Source organism: Microtus pennsylvanicus, chromosome 3 (genome assembly GCF_037038515.1).
Source record: "Microtus pennsylvanicus isolate mMicPen1 chromosome 3, mMicPen1.hap1, whole genome shotgun sequence".
Lineage (NCBI taxonomy): Eukaryota > Metazoa > Chordata > Mammalia > Rodentia > Cricetidae > Microtus > Microtus pennsylvanicus.
In genome coordinates, this window is record NC_134581.1 from 100,570,418 (window position 1) to 100,584,282 (window position 13,865).

General features: G+C 44.1%; 1 pseudogene; it reads left to right on the forward strand.

Moving 5' to 3' along the window:
* Nucleotides 1-965: 965 nt before the first annotated feature.
* On the forward strand, nucleotides 966-13,390 carry LOC142846839 (cyanocobalamin reductase / alkylcobalamin dealkylase-like; annotated as a pseudogene).
* Nucleotides 13,391-13,865: the final 475 nt, after the last annotated feature.

Below are 13,865 nucleotides of genomic sequence, written 5' to 3' on the forward strand. Positions count from 1 at the left end.
GAATGCTCACATACGTTAAGTTGTTTTTCATTAAAGAATGTCTGATCTCCCTCCTAATAGTGGGCCATCATTAACCAGCTTTCTACCTTTGTAAGGGTATCCCCACCTTCAATAACTCCTAAATCTGTGGAGAGGCCAAGTCGTCCTTTTTAATATTTCACAGTATACATGTGTTTCTTTTCTTTTATGTGGTTATTTTATGGAAAAAGTTCTCATAATGTAGCTCAGGCTCACCTTAAACCCATGGTAATCCTTCTGCTTCATCCTCCCTAGTGCTGGGATTGCATGCATGAGCCACCAGGCCTGGCTCAGTGCTCATGTGCACGTGTGAGTACGTGTATGTGCGTGTGTGTGTGTGTGTGCTTGCATGTGTGAGCAGTGCTAGACAAGATCTCACTGTGTACCTCTGGCTGGCCTGTATCTAGCTATGTAAACCAGATCGGACTCCAACTCACAGATTCACCTACCTCTGTCTCCTGGAAGCTGGGATTAAAGGGGGAGATCAAGCCCTGCTCAACATGTATTCCAGTTGGTGGTAAGGCACAGATCACATCATTTCTTCATTCAGGAAGTCTAGTGAGCTCTGCTTGTAGGATCTATGTGAGTGGCTTTGGTTGATAGTCAAATAAAGCATGGTCCTTGTTCTTCATAAAAGGCACTAAGTAATGCTCTGCTCTTTCTATATTTCTACTACTTGCTTGTGGGGAGGATGAATCATGTGCTCATCAAGATCTCATAATCATCAGATGCTAACTGTTCTCTCTGTTTCAGGTATGATCTGTATTTCAGGGAAGGCAAAAACAAAGTACTTACTCTAGTATGAGTTTTCATTTAAGGTATAATAGGGTAGGCAAGGCCAGTAGTCTGTTTAAGGGAGAGAGAGATCGATCAGATCAGGCCTATAGCAAATGCAGGGATGTTTGGAGCGTGTCTGAAGGGATCAGAGAAGGTGGCCCTAAGAGGCAATGTTTAAGCTGATGCTGATGAAGGAGAATGCTGCAGCCCAAGGGAATAGCACACTGGGCAAAGGGCAGCTCAAAAACAGTGTGGAAGGTCGAGCTCTTCCTGTGCTGATATGCAGACCTGAGCCAGATAGCAGGGGCCCTGAATGGCAGTGGCATCAAATGCTAAGTGTGTTGAAAGCTGGGTCAGGCCGCTGCATGGAGAGTGGGAGGGAGAGACATGGGCAGCAGAGGTTGGCATTCACTGGGCCCATGCTGGTAACGGGGAAGAGCTGGTAGAAACAAGCTCCCCGGGGTGGGGAAGACTCTGTAGAGCGTACTTCAAAACCTCCGTCAAGGGAGCAACTTGAGGTGGCAGGATACACACAGTGTAGAGCTAAGTAGAACCAAGCCCAGACTTTAGCTCCATCTCTTAGAATCCGTGAGTGACTGAGCCTCGCCAGACACATTTCCTGGAACACAAAGGCAAGGCACAAAAGCACACAGGCTGTCTGGTGGAGAGACAGTTCTGCAAGCACTTGCCACCCGACGACCCAGCAGAGGACACTTCCCTAAGGGAGCCAGAGTGAGCAGCAGCCATGGCTGTAGGTAACAGTGCTTACGATAAATATCTCATTGTAAGCATGTAAGCCAGCAGCTGCTATTCGTCAGACTGGTAATCCCCCTTTACAGTAACCACTCAGTCTGTAAATTCACAATGATGGCCAGAACATGAGTAACTCAGATCCCTGGTCCAGCCCCTGGGTCACCTGGGTGGTCACTATCAAAATGGCAAGCCCTAGCCAGCACGGAAGGAACAACTGTGTTTCTGCTCTGCAGGTGTGTGAGGGAAGGGGCAGGAGAGAGAACTGACCCCCACTAAGCGGCCTCACTGGTCTCTTGTGGTCATCTCAGAGTTTTGTGAGATGGCATGGGCCCCGCCTAGATAAGAAGTAAGGCTGTGTGTAGAGTTGAGGCCACTCCCCCCGCTACTCCTCAAACACGCATTGCCTGCACTGTGCATGGGGAATGGAGGAAAGCTGAGCTTCTTGCTCCTTGGAATTTACAGTTAAATGAAAGGTTGATGAAACCAACCGTGTCACGTGTGTGTTTGAGCCTGGGATGTTTTCCTGACTCTTGTGCACAGGTATATTCCGATTCCCTAGTAGAGCCTGAACTTGCAGTCTTTCTGTGCTTGGCTTAAGCATGGTTTCCTCAGCCGCTTGTGATGGAGGAAGGTCATTGGTTAAAAAATAAAGAAACTGCCTTGGCCCATTTTATTGGTTAGAACATAGGTGGGTGGAGTAAACAGAACAGAATGCTGGGAGGAAGAGGAAGTGAGCTCAGAGACGCCATGTTCCCCTCTCCCGGGCAGACGCCATAGCTCTGCTCTCTAAGGCAGACGGCAATGCAGCCAGCTACCAGGTCAGACATGCTGAATCTTTCCTGGTAATCGCACCTCGTGGTGCTACATAGATTATTAGAAATGGGTTAAGAGGCTGAAGCTAATGGGCCAGGCAGTGTTTAAAAGAATACAGTTTGTGTGTTGTTATTTCGGGCATAAGCTAGCAGGCGGCCGGGGTGCTGGGGATGCAGCCCTGTCGCTCATATTACTACAGAATGGCACCCAGACATGTGGACAATTGAATCCACTGAAAGCCTGAGAAATCTTGGGAAAGAGTAAAGCATGTTTTCTTGGTAGCAGCGATTTCTCGGGTCTGCTCTGCTTGCTAGAAGCAAGCAGGCACTCTCATCTAAGAGAGGCTTCCTGACTCAGCTTCAGCTGCAAAACCCTGCAGCTCTTAAGAGGTCCTGCCACGAAACACTTAAATGGTGTGATAAAAGCTGACTGAATGCTTGTTTGTTTTCAGCAGTAGCAGGAAAAAACCTGTGTTGTTTTAAAATACCGGCTTTCTGGGCCATCCAGCCAGGGCAAACTCTGACTTTTTGAGGCAGGAGGGCCAGCTACAGAGAGAGGACTTGAGTGTTGTCTGTTACAGCTTGTTTGATGGCAAGGACCTTGAAACACTGTAGACTTGTGGCACTGAATGCGACTCTGGCCGGACGTCAGCCACAAGGTTGGAATGGCAGAAAGCTAAGGAATAGGCTACATCTAGCCGGCAAAGCCATGGCTTTAGTCCTACTGAGATTGCTTGGTACATTAAAGACTCATGTGGTCAGAAAAAGAGAGATATATAGTAAAAAGAGATTCAAAGACAAAGAAAATTTCTAAATGGTTTATAGTGTGTTGAAAATATATGCAGACTAAAAGTTAAAGTTCTTAAAGTAAAAAACAAAAATTTAAAAGAAAGAGAGTAGCTGGGTGTGGTAGTACACACCTTTAATCCCAACACTTAGGAGGCAGAGGGAGATTGACCTCTGTGACTTCAAGGTGTGGTAGCACACGCCTTTAATCCCAAATGCCTGGGAGGCAGAGACAGGCTGATCTCTGAGAGTTCAAGGACAGCCTGGTCTACAGAGTTAGTCCAGATCAAAGATACAGAGAACCTGTCTCAAAAAGCAAAAAGTTAAAAGTAAAAATAAATGAAATAGAGGTTAAAACAAAGCTGCACAAAGATGGAAAATACACAGAGAATCTTGATACTGTATTGTGCTCTGTTTGAATTGTTTGTGTTATTCTTTTTTAAAAAATGCTGCAAGATCCCCGGTGGCAGTAGGCAGCAGAAATGCTGTAGGTCCCAAATGGTGGTAGCGGACCATGTGGTGGCAGGCAGCGGGCTCTGGGAACAGCCAGTCCCAGGCAGAAATGGCTGCCGGTCCCAGAGCAGTGGTAGCGGGCCATGTGGCAGCAGGCAGTGGGCCCCAGGCAGAGACAGCTGTTGGTCCCCCAGCAATGGCTGGTCCCAGGCAGGGAGACACATAGCGGGTGGGCAGAAGACAGAAACATGGATAGACACGACATGCAGGGTGAGGTTGAATGTTTATTCAGGGGGTTATGGAGGAGGAAGGGTGAAGGGGGGACAGAGAGAGAGAGGGAGAGAGAGAGAGAGAAAGAGAAGAGGAGAAAGAGACAGAGAAGGGGGAAGCAGAGAAGTGAGGAGAGAGGCAGAAGCGAAGCTGCCTCTCCAAGAGGAAGATGGAAAAGAGAACGAGCTCAGGCCAGAAGCTGAAGATCAGCCTGCCTCAGCGGATGGGGAGGGGAATGGGTGTGGCTTGTCTCTTAAAGGGACCAAAATCATAACAGTTTGAATGCTGAGGAAGGAGCAACAGCTGCTAAAAGACATTTGTTTATAAATGCTGCTGAACTAATCCAACATAGATATTTTGAAAACGCCTTGACTTTGAAATTTGGATCTAAGGACATGATGCTTTGGAAAGGAGTTTCTTATTTTGTTTTCACAGAGGGTGAGAGTCTGTGGATTGTTTCTATTCTGATATGGTATGATGGACCATGCCCTCTTGAAGGGTTGCTGTGAACACCTTCAAAAAATTACTTCACTCAACTGCCAACTGAGATAAACCTGGCACACAGGTTACACCCTAAATGATCTGATTAACAGCGCCCCCATTCAGCAGGAAGCAGTATGGAGAAAAAAATCTGTGCCCATGTTCCCAAATATGGTTTATAAACGTTCTTTTACATTTAAAGGGGGATATGATATAGATATGAATAATTTGCATTAGTATAGATTTTGCTTTATTGATAGAGATTTAAGGTCAATTTTGTTATATGTATATGTATTTTTGATCTTTATTAAGGTATTGTGATTGTGTAGTTCATTTAAAAATGTAATGTATATAGGTTGTTAATGGATAAGCATCGATAATAGTCAAGCTTGTAGTCATATTAGTTAGATTTTCTAGATATATAGATATATATTTCAGTTAGATCGGCATTCTTTATATCTTTCAAAGACTACGGAATATGCTATTAAATGTTTTAATAACTTAGGACTTTTCATGACAATGAGACACTCTGCTCCTGGCAGCACCAATCTACTTCAAGAAGAAGATGGTCATCGAAGAGGATCCTTATGGAGTTTGATAGCCATTTGGGCAAGAAACTGTTCTTGCCTGGACTGATGCATAAACTGGACACAGAGAACCTACAGAGAGAGGACTACTGAACTTGAGATGATCTTTTGGGGTTCCTGATTCATGAAAGAGTCTGTGAGACATTCTTCAGGACAAGCAGATAGTGACTGCCTTTGAAATTTCCTGCTTCATGGAAATGTCTCTGGATATTATGGGCCTGTAGGCCGAAGATGGATGCCCCAACAGTACAGAGGAACTTTGGGTGACTGTCCAGGCAGCGAGATGTCTCTGTGATTTCTTGAGTTTGAAAGTTGCTTATTTCTTGTTTGCTTAGGTAATATTGTATCTTTCTGGAGTCTTTGATGGCGTTGAAGAATAGTTAGTTATAGTTATAGTTTTCCTTAGTTATGATAAAGATAAAATAGATATAAATATTGTAATTTTTACATGATAACTGTTTTGTTATATGTAATTTTGCTGTGTTAAAGTTAAAGCCTTCCTTTTTTTGTTTAAACAGAAAAAGGGGAAATGATGGAGGAAGGTCATTGGTTAAAAAATAAAGAAACTGCCTTGGCCCATTTTATGGGTTAGAACATAGGTGGGTGGAGTAAACAGAACAGAATGCTGGGAGGAAGAGGAAGTGAGCTCAGAGACACCATGCTCCCCTCTCCCGGGCAGACGTGATAGCTCTGCTCTCTGAGGCAGACGGCAATGCAGCCAGCCACCAGGTCAGACATGCTGAATCTTTCCTGGTAATCGCACCTCGTGGTGCTACATAGAATATTAGAAATGGGTTAAGAGGCTGAAGCTAATGGGCCAGGCAGTGTTTAAAAGAATACAGTTTGTGTGTTGTTATTTCTGGGCATAAGCTAGCCAGGTAGCCGGGGTGCTGGGGATGCAGCCCCACTGCTCATATTACTACACAGTTGGATTCTGCAGTCTCCTGGACCTGTATAGTTGTTTATGGGATTACTGTCTCTCCCTGTAGGCTCTGAGACCCAGCCTGTATCTCTCCTGTTCAGTATAGCCCAGCACCTGGCAGGGAGCCTGGCATGCAGGAGATGCTCAGTACAGATTTCTTATCAAGGTTGATTAATGAAGGCAGAGTTGAGAAGTTAATGATGGAAGATCTTTCTAGACTTTGTGTACAGTAGAAGAGGAGAAAAGCCTCTGAGATGACCCCCGGAATATGGCTGGGAGGTAGATGGGGTTCGTTGTTGTTGACATCAGTGTAGACACTGCAGAAATGAGGAGACAGCCGCAGGAGGATGGCAAATTTGATCGCTGGCCTAGCTCACTGGAAAAGTCCTTGTAGAGCACATGTGAGGTCCTGGGCTCACCCTGAGCATACACAGAAATAACCCTAATTGTACACTTATTGTGGTGAGGCCTCCAAGCCAGACTGTTCTCCTCGGAGGTTTGAGATTTTATTGTGGTTATCTTGGGCAAGGTGTTAGTTTGGTTTCTTAGTTCCTCCTCATGCTCATCACTGATACTGTAAGTCTTCGTGACTTTTCTGGGTGCAAGCAGAGCAGGCTGCTGCCTGGGGCTGAGGAACACCCAGGAAATACACATCCAGAGGACTTCTCACTGCCAGGCACACTGGCACATACTTCTAATTCAGTCCTCTGGGCCTGAAGCAGGAGGATCACTGAGATCAAGGCCAGCCTGGGCATTAAGGCAAGACCCAGTATCAAGCCAGAGGTGAGGTTTTTAATATGTTCCATTGCCAAGTAAGCCGTCTATCTGGTTGAAGGGCCACTGGCCATGTGTAATAATCTTTCTTCTACATTAAAAGGACTAATTATCCATTCATCTGGACATCATTCTTAGCAGTTATTCTGTGTATCTGTTGCTATATTGGGCACTTACTAAATACCAGCACTTTGCTGAGTGCTGGGAGTATAGTGATAAACAACCATTGGCCTGGTTCTGGCGGTGGGAGTTACATAAAAGCAAGTGGGTTTTCCACACAGTCAAATGGGGATGGGTACGACAGAGAAAGGCAAAGCAGAACCGTGATTTATATGTGCTGACCCTCATATGAAGTTCAGGAAGATCACAGTTCACATGCGGTCCCTTAATTGCCCTGATGGTATTTGGCCCAGTGTCCCATGGGAATTGTTTTGGAAGTGGCAACTTTTGAAGGAGACCCCCCCCCCCCCGAACTATGTAAGCTTTCTTCAGGACTCCAGGTCAGATACAGATCCCGCCGGAACACCTTTTTTCACAGAGAGATCCTTTATTACGCAAGAAGAAAAGTTAAAATGGTTCTTTCTTACTCAGGCAGAAAACAGCAGCAAATGACCTTGCAGGTATCATTTTTAAGAAGAGAAAATGGAGAGTTCTGTGTTAGAATAGGCCAGGATGTGGTGGTGAAGGAGATAGAGGACAAGGGAGAAGGGGAAGGAACAAGGAAAGGGGGGGGAAGGGTTATTGTCCCAGAGGTATAAAGTACCGCCTCTGGATAGAGGGGAGACAGGCATGGCACAAAGGCAAATGGTGGTTTATGAAGGTAGAGGGGAAAACTGCATTCTGGGATACGGTCTTTAATTCTAATTGGGCATGTTAATTAGGAGAATCAAAGGGGGCTTCTGATTGCTGGACTTTGGTAGTCAGCCTCAGGAGGAAGAAGTGGCCAATAAGGAACCAGACCTTGGTGGCTAGCTTCAGGAATGTCCTCTAATGGTTTTAGCAAGGCTGAGGGAGTGGAGGAGAAGGACAAGGCCTGCCAGAGCCAGGCTCACCATGCTCAGACTGGCCAATGCCCTTCAATGTTTGCTGCTCAGTGAGGAAGAAGATCAAGCTTTGCTGTCAGATTAAATGAATCAAGAAAAGGCTTTTCTCACAAGTCAGCTTACGTTGCTTGTTTATTTAAGTTAATTTGTATTTCCACAGCCTGACAGTCAGTAAGCACAGAGAAGTTAAGTAGGGTACATGGAAGGTCAAGCAGTGGGCTCCATCACCCATATTCTGAGCCACTGCATATAGCATGGTGTGGACCTAGGTGGGTGCTGCTGAGTCTTTTTCTGTGCTAGGGGCAGACTTGCTGGGGAAATCTAGAGTCCCTGAGGCTTTATTAGTCACGGGCCTGTAGGCAGATCTTTCTGTCCCGCCAGCCAGTTCCCAGATAACCACAGACCCAGTATTTACCATAAATGCTCATCCAATGGCTTAGGCTTATTTTTAGCTAGCTCTTATAACTTAAAATAACCTATTTCTATTCATCCATGTGCTGCCCCGAGGCTTGCTTAGCTCACCTATGTACTTTCTATGTTGTGTCTTCCAAGTCTGGCTGGCGACTTCTCAGACTCCGCTCTTCTTCCCAGCATCCTCCTACTCTGGCTCTCCCACCCAGTCTCTTCCTGCCCAGCTATAGACAGGTCAGCTCCTTATTAACCAATGAAAGTAATACATATTTACAGTGTACAAAGATTGTTCCACAGCTCAGCATCAGTGAATCTTATCCTTTTTTACTTCTAGAATCCATATTTACTTTTAGGTTTATTCGAGGCTGGAGAGATGACTTGGTGGCTGACAGCATGTAGCTCTGGGCAGAAGAACCAAGTTTGGTTCTCAGCATCCACATTGGATGGCTCATAACCACCTGTAACTCTAGCTTCAGGGAATCAGATGCCCTCTTCTGGACTCTGTGGGTAATTGTACTTAAGTGCCCGTAACTCACTGCCACCACACACACACACAATTAAAACTAAAACTTTTGTTTTTTTGGAAAAAAAGTACTTTATTCAGGACTTTAGAATAAGATAGGGTTTTAATGTACTCAACTTGAGCTTATACAAAAATGGTGGTATTTATTCAAAATATTTATTGAGGTAAATGATAGTCTTACAAAAGATTAACAGGAACTGAAAAGATCTGAGTTTCTAATACACAAAATTCTATCTCCTTAGAGGTGTGCTTTGCATGTGGTATTTACTGCCCGTTCTTATTACCACCTGTGAGGACATTGACTTCCTGGCCTTGAGGATTTTGTTTTCTATAAAACAAAGGGTTTTAAAATCAAGCTACACATTCCCTTCCCTATAAAATATATTATTTTATGTAAATGGATATTTGCCTAGATTTAAGTTTGTGTCCCACATGCATGTAATACCTCTGCAGACCAGATGAGGGCATCAGATTTCCCGGAACTGGAATTAGAGGACTGTGAGTTGCCCTGAGGATACTAGTTCCAGCCAGGGTTCTCTGGAAACAGCTAGTGCTCTTTACTGCTAAGCCATCTCCCCAGCTCCTTTTTAAAAATGTATTTTAGTTTGAGATAGGGTCTCACTAAGTTATCCAAGCTGGACTTGACAGTGTTCTCATCTCAAGCTTTGAATGCCCAGGCTACTGTGGCTTAACACAGCATATTCCTGTTTCTAAAAAGCAGTATGCTCCATGGGTAAACTGTATAGTATAGTATTTGTGTGTGTGTGTACCAGTAACATAGTCACTTGTTACTGTTGTCAGTTATTATCTACAGTATATCATTGTGTGTACTAGAAACTATATAGCTGGCAATGTATTGGGTTCATTTACACCAGCATCACTGTCAACTTTCATGACTATACTAGCATTAGACAATAGGGGTTTGAGGGCTCTAGTCTATTATTATGGGCCCCTCTCATGCAGGATGTCTTTGTTAACTAAAATGCCAGTGTTGAACAAGAACCCTTTAAAAACTGTCCTTTTTCAAGCTGTAATATACATACACAGTAAAAAAAAAAAAGAAGGGGTGGGGAGTATGTAGATTGCCCTGCATTCCTGTTCCTGCACCCTAGCCACTACATTCTTCAGCTTGAAACCATCACCATGGTTGGCTTAAGTGTTTAGTAGCTTTAACAACTCCACGATCCTGTCCAAGCCCAGTGCCCTTGGGATGGGATGCTAACTCACCATATTATTTGAAGAGATAACCCGAAACAAGATCCAAGTCCCAACTCAGAATATCGTTTACTAGCCTTGTCATTGAAATTTTGAAAAACCCCATTTATAATGTGGGTTTTTCGTCTGATTTAATGGAATGTTTTGAAGCTAATGATAGAAAATATATGAGAATCTTGCCCCATTAAGCCATATGATGTATTTAACACTAATCAGTTAAGCTCTTTCGATTCATGGAATCAGTGTCTAAAACCTTTATCTGGTTTGTATATATCACACACTGACATACAGTATGTGGCTGAAAGGCTCATCTGTGGGGGCTAGAGAGAGCTCAGTGATAAAGACTGCTTGTTGCTCTTGCAGAGTACCAGAGGGGTACAGAGAGAAATGTAGAGCTCAACAAATATCAATAAAAATTTTTTTTAAAAATAAATAATAAAAAGGAAGAATTTATTTTTCTTTATGTGTAAGTGAACATACATGTCTGTGAGAATATGGAAACCAAAGGGTGTTCTTTGGGTGCCGTTTACCTTCAGTTTCTCTCTCTCTCTCTTTTGATTGTTTGTTTGTTTTTGTTTTTAAAGATGGGGTTTCTCTGTGTAACAACCCTAGCTGTCCTGGAACTAGCTGGAACCCACAGATCAACCTGCCTCTGTCTCCAGAATGCTGGGATTAACGAACTTGTGGTATCACTGCCTGGCCTGTTTGTTTGCTATAAAGAATTTATATGAAAAAAAGTAAAAAAAAACTAAAGAATTTATGTGGATGAATGTTTTCCCTGCATATGCACTATGTTGGATCCCTTAGAACTTGGGTTATGAATTGCTGTGAGCCACGCTGGGTGCTGGGAATTGAACCCGTATCTATTTATTACCAGAGGAACAAGTGCTATTGAGCCATTTCTTCAGTCCCTTACTCTTTGAGGCAGAATCTCTTATTCATCCAGAACTTGACATGTGGGTGTGACTAGCAAGCACTCAGGATCTGCTTCTCCAGGGCAGGTTTAATATGCAAGGTCTGTCAGGCCTGACTTCTTTTTAAATAGAGGTTAAAGTTATGTTTTCCCTTGAAATATGGCTTTTAATGGAGAATCCCAGCAGTAGGGAGGTAAAGGCAAGATTATCATCTTTGCAATGTATAACAAGTTCAAGGCCATTTTGACCATGTCTCAAAAAACTAAACCATGGGCTTATGAGCCAGGGCCATGTTAATACACAACTTAGGCTTTCGTGGAACAGTCGTGACTCCCATCATGCTAACAGGAGCCCCTTATTCTGTTCCAGAAGTTTCCAGAACTGCAAATAGAAGTCATTGCTGACTATGAGGTCCACCCAAACCGGCACCCTAAGATTCTAGCCTAGACTGGAGCCCATGTGGCCGGGGCTGCTTACTACTACCAACGACAAGATGTGGATGCTGACCCATGGGGGACCAAGGTTAGAGAATACATGTGAATGAATGATTGGGGACTTAGAGAAAATTAGTAAAAGCCCCTCCAAGTATCCCTGTGAGGTTCCACATTACATCACCTTCCTTTCCTGACGTTGATACATAACCCAGGACAAAGTAACTGTGGTCCTGACAAATAGGCCGCCTGCTTTCTGGTTTACCTGAGGAGATCACAGTTCAAAAGCCTGGGCCCTTTTAATATTTTAAAAATCTCTCTTAGAGCTGGGTGGTGGTGATGCACTCCTTTAATCCTAGCACTCAGAAGGCAGAGGCAGGCAGATTTCTGTGAGTTCCAGGACAGCCTGTTCTACAAGGGCTACTTCCAGGACAGGCACCAAAGCTACGGAGAGATCTTGTCTCGTAACAAAACAAAACAAAACAAAACAAAATCTCTCTTCAGAAATGGTTTAGCAGTTAAGAACACTGACTGCTGCTCTTCCAGAGGTTCTGAGTTCAATTCCCAGCAACTGTATGGTGGCTCACAACAATCTGCAATGAGATCTGGTGCCCTTTTCTAACATGCAGGCATACATGGAAGCACAACACTGTATATATTAAAAAAAATAAGTTGGGCAATTGGGGGCACACACCTTTAATCCCAGCACTAGGGAGACAGATGCAGGGAGAGGCCAGACTGGTAGGCAAAGTGAGTTCCAGGACAGGCTCCAAACTACCGAGAAACCCTATCTCAAAAAAAACTAACTAACTAACTAAATAAATCTTTTTTTTTTTTTTTTTTTTTTTTTTTTTTTTTTTTTTTTTTTTTTTTTACTGTGTTCTGCATGCACTTATGGAGACCACAGGACAACTGCTAGAGTCAGGTCTCTTCTTCCACCATGTGGGTCCCTGGGGATGAAGCGAGGTTGTCAGGCTTGGCTGCAAACACCTTCCCTCACTGAGTCACCTCACCTCTTGCTGCTCTATTTTTGTTTTTCAACAAGGTCTCTACACTTGAGGCTGTCTTAGAACTCACTGTGTAAGCTGGCCTTGAACTCATTGAGATACCTTTGCCCTAGGAGTACTGGGATTTAAAGCACAGGCAGCCAAGCGAGACAGGATCTGTTTTGTTTGTTTGTTTCGGAGAGAGGATTTATCTGTGTGATGAATAACCTGGCTAGTCTGGAAGTGTGTAGACCAGGTTGACTTCAAACTCACAAAAAACTCCAGCCTTTGCCTCTTGAAGGCTGGGCATATGCAACCACTGCCCAGCTTGACTGCTTTGTTCTTAAAACTTTGTGTTTCCTGGATGTCTCTGGAAAATCCAAGGGTGGAGTAATGCAAGTTAGGGCTCAAGGGAGCCCTTCCTTATTCTTTAGAATCTTTCTAAATAGGTGATGAAGAGAAGACAGCACAGTGAGGTGGGGGTAAAGGCACTGTGTGCCATAGCAGCATACCAACCTGAGTTTGATCCCTGGGACGCATGTAAAGGAGAGAGAGCCAAATCCATGAAATTACCCTCTGAGCTCCATAGGTACATTCATATATACACAGTAATAATTTCTTAAAAATCAGGAAAAGAGCCAGGAGGTGGTGGCACTCCTAGCACTTGGGAGGCAGAGGCATGTGGATCTCTGTGAGTTTAAGGCCTCTGTGGATACTGCTTGCACATAAAAATAAATTGAAGGACAAAAAAAGCTTGCAATAATGATAGCTGGACTTAGTGTCAAAATGGCCTCTGTTACTCTGCCTTGCTTTTCCCTTCTCCCCAGTACATAGCAGGTGTGTGCATACACCTCTGATTTGGGTTGGTTTGCTATCCGAGGGGTAATGTTACTGCCAGGGATTGAAGTGCCAGATTTGCCACCCAGAAAGCCCCCTGATTGTGTGCCTACAAGAGCTGGCCGCATCACTCTGCTTGAAGGCTTCAATTTCCATTGGTGCGACTGGACCTACCGGGATGCTGTGACTCCTGCAGAACGATACTCAGAAGAGCAGAGGATCTACTTTTCCACCCCACCTGCACAACGTTTGGCCCTATTAGGCTTAGCCCCACCCTCAGAACACCCTAGCACTAATCTAAATGTCCCAGTTCCATGCTTACCAAGCCTCAGAATTCCAGCAGAGCACGAAGCTAGCTTAGCCCCAGTGTCTCACCACCTCTCTCCCCAGGCCCTTGATACCTTTCCCCTGTATGCTCCCACTTTGGTAGAATTATTTGGGGGTTTTTAAAAAGCACTTTTTTCAGTTTTTTAAACAAGGTTTCTCTCTGTAGCTATGGCTGTCCTGAAACTCACTCTGTAGACCAGGCTAGCCTCCAACTCGGAGATCTGCCTGCCTCTGCCTCCCGAGTGTAGGGATTAAAGATGTGTGAAAGAAGCACATTTATTTTGACTATTTCCTAAGGCTTGAAAACAGAGTCAAGACTCAATTTACATTGGTCAAGACAAACACATTCAAGACAGACTCAAAATCAGCAGCCTTCAAATATTGGACTCATGCCTGTTCTATTTCTGTGTAATACTGCAAAATACTATTGAGAGGTGTGGTTCTCAATCTTCCTAATGGAATTCCTCATGTTGTTGTAACCCCCAACAATAAAATCACTTTCATTGTTATTGAAATAAGTGATTTTGTTGTTTTGAATCATAATGT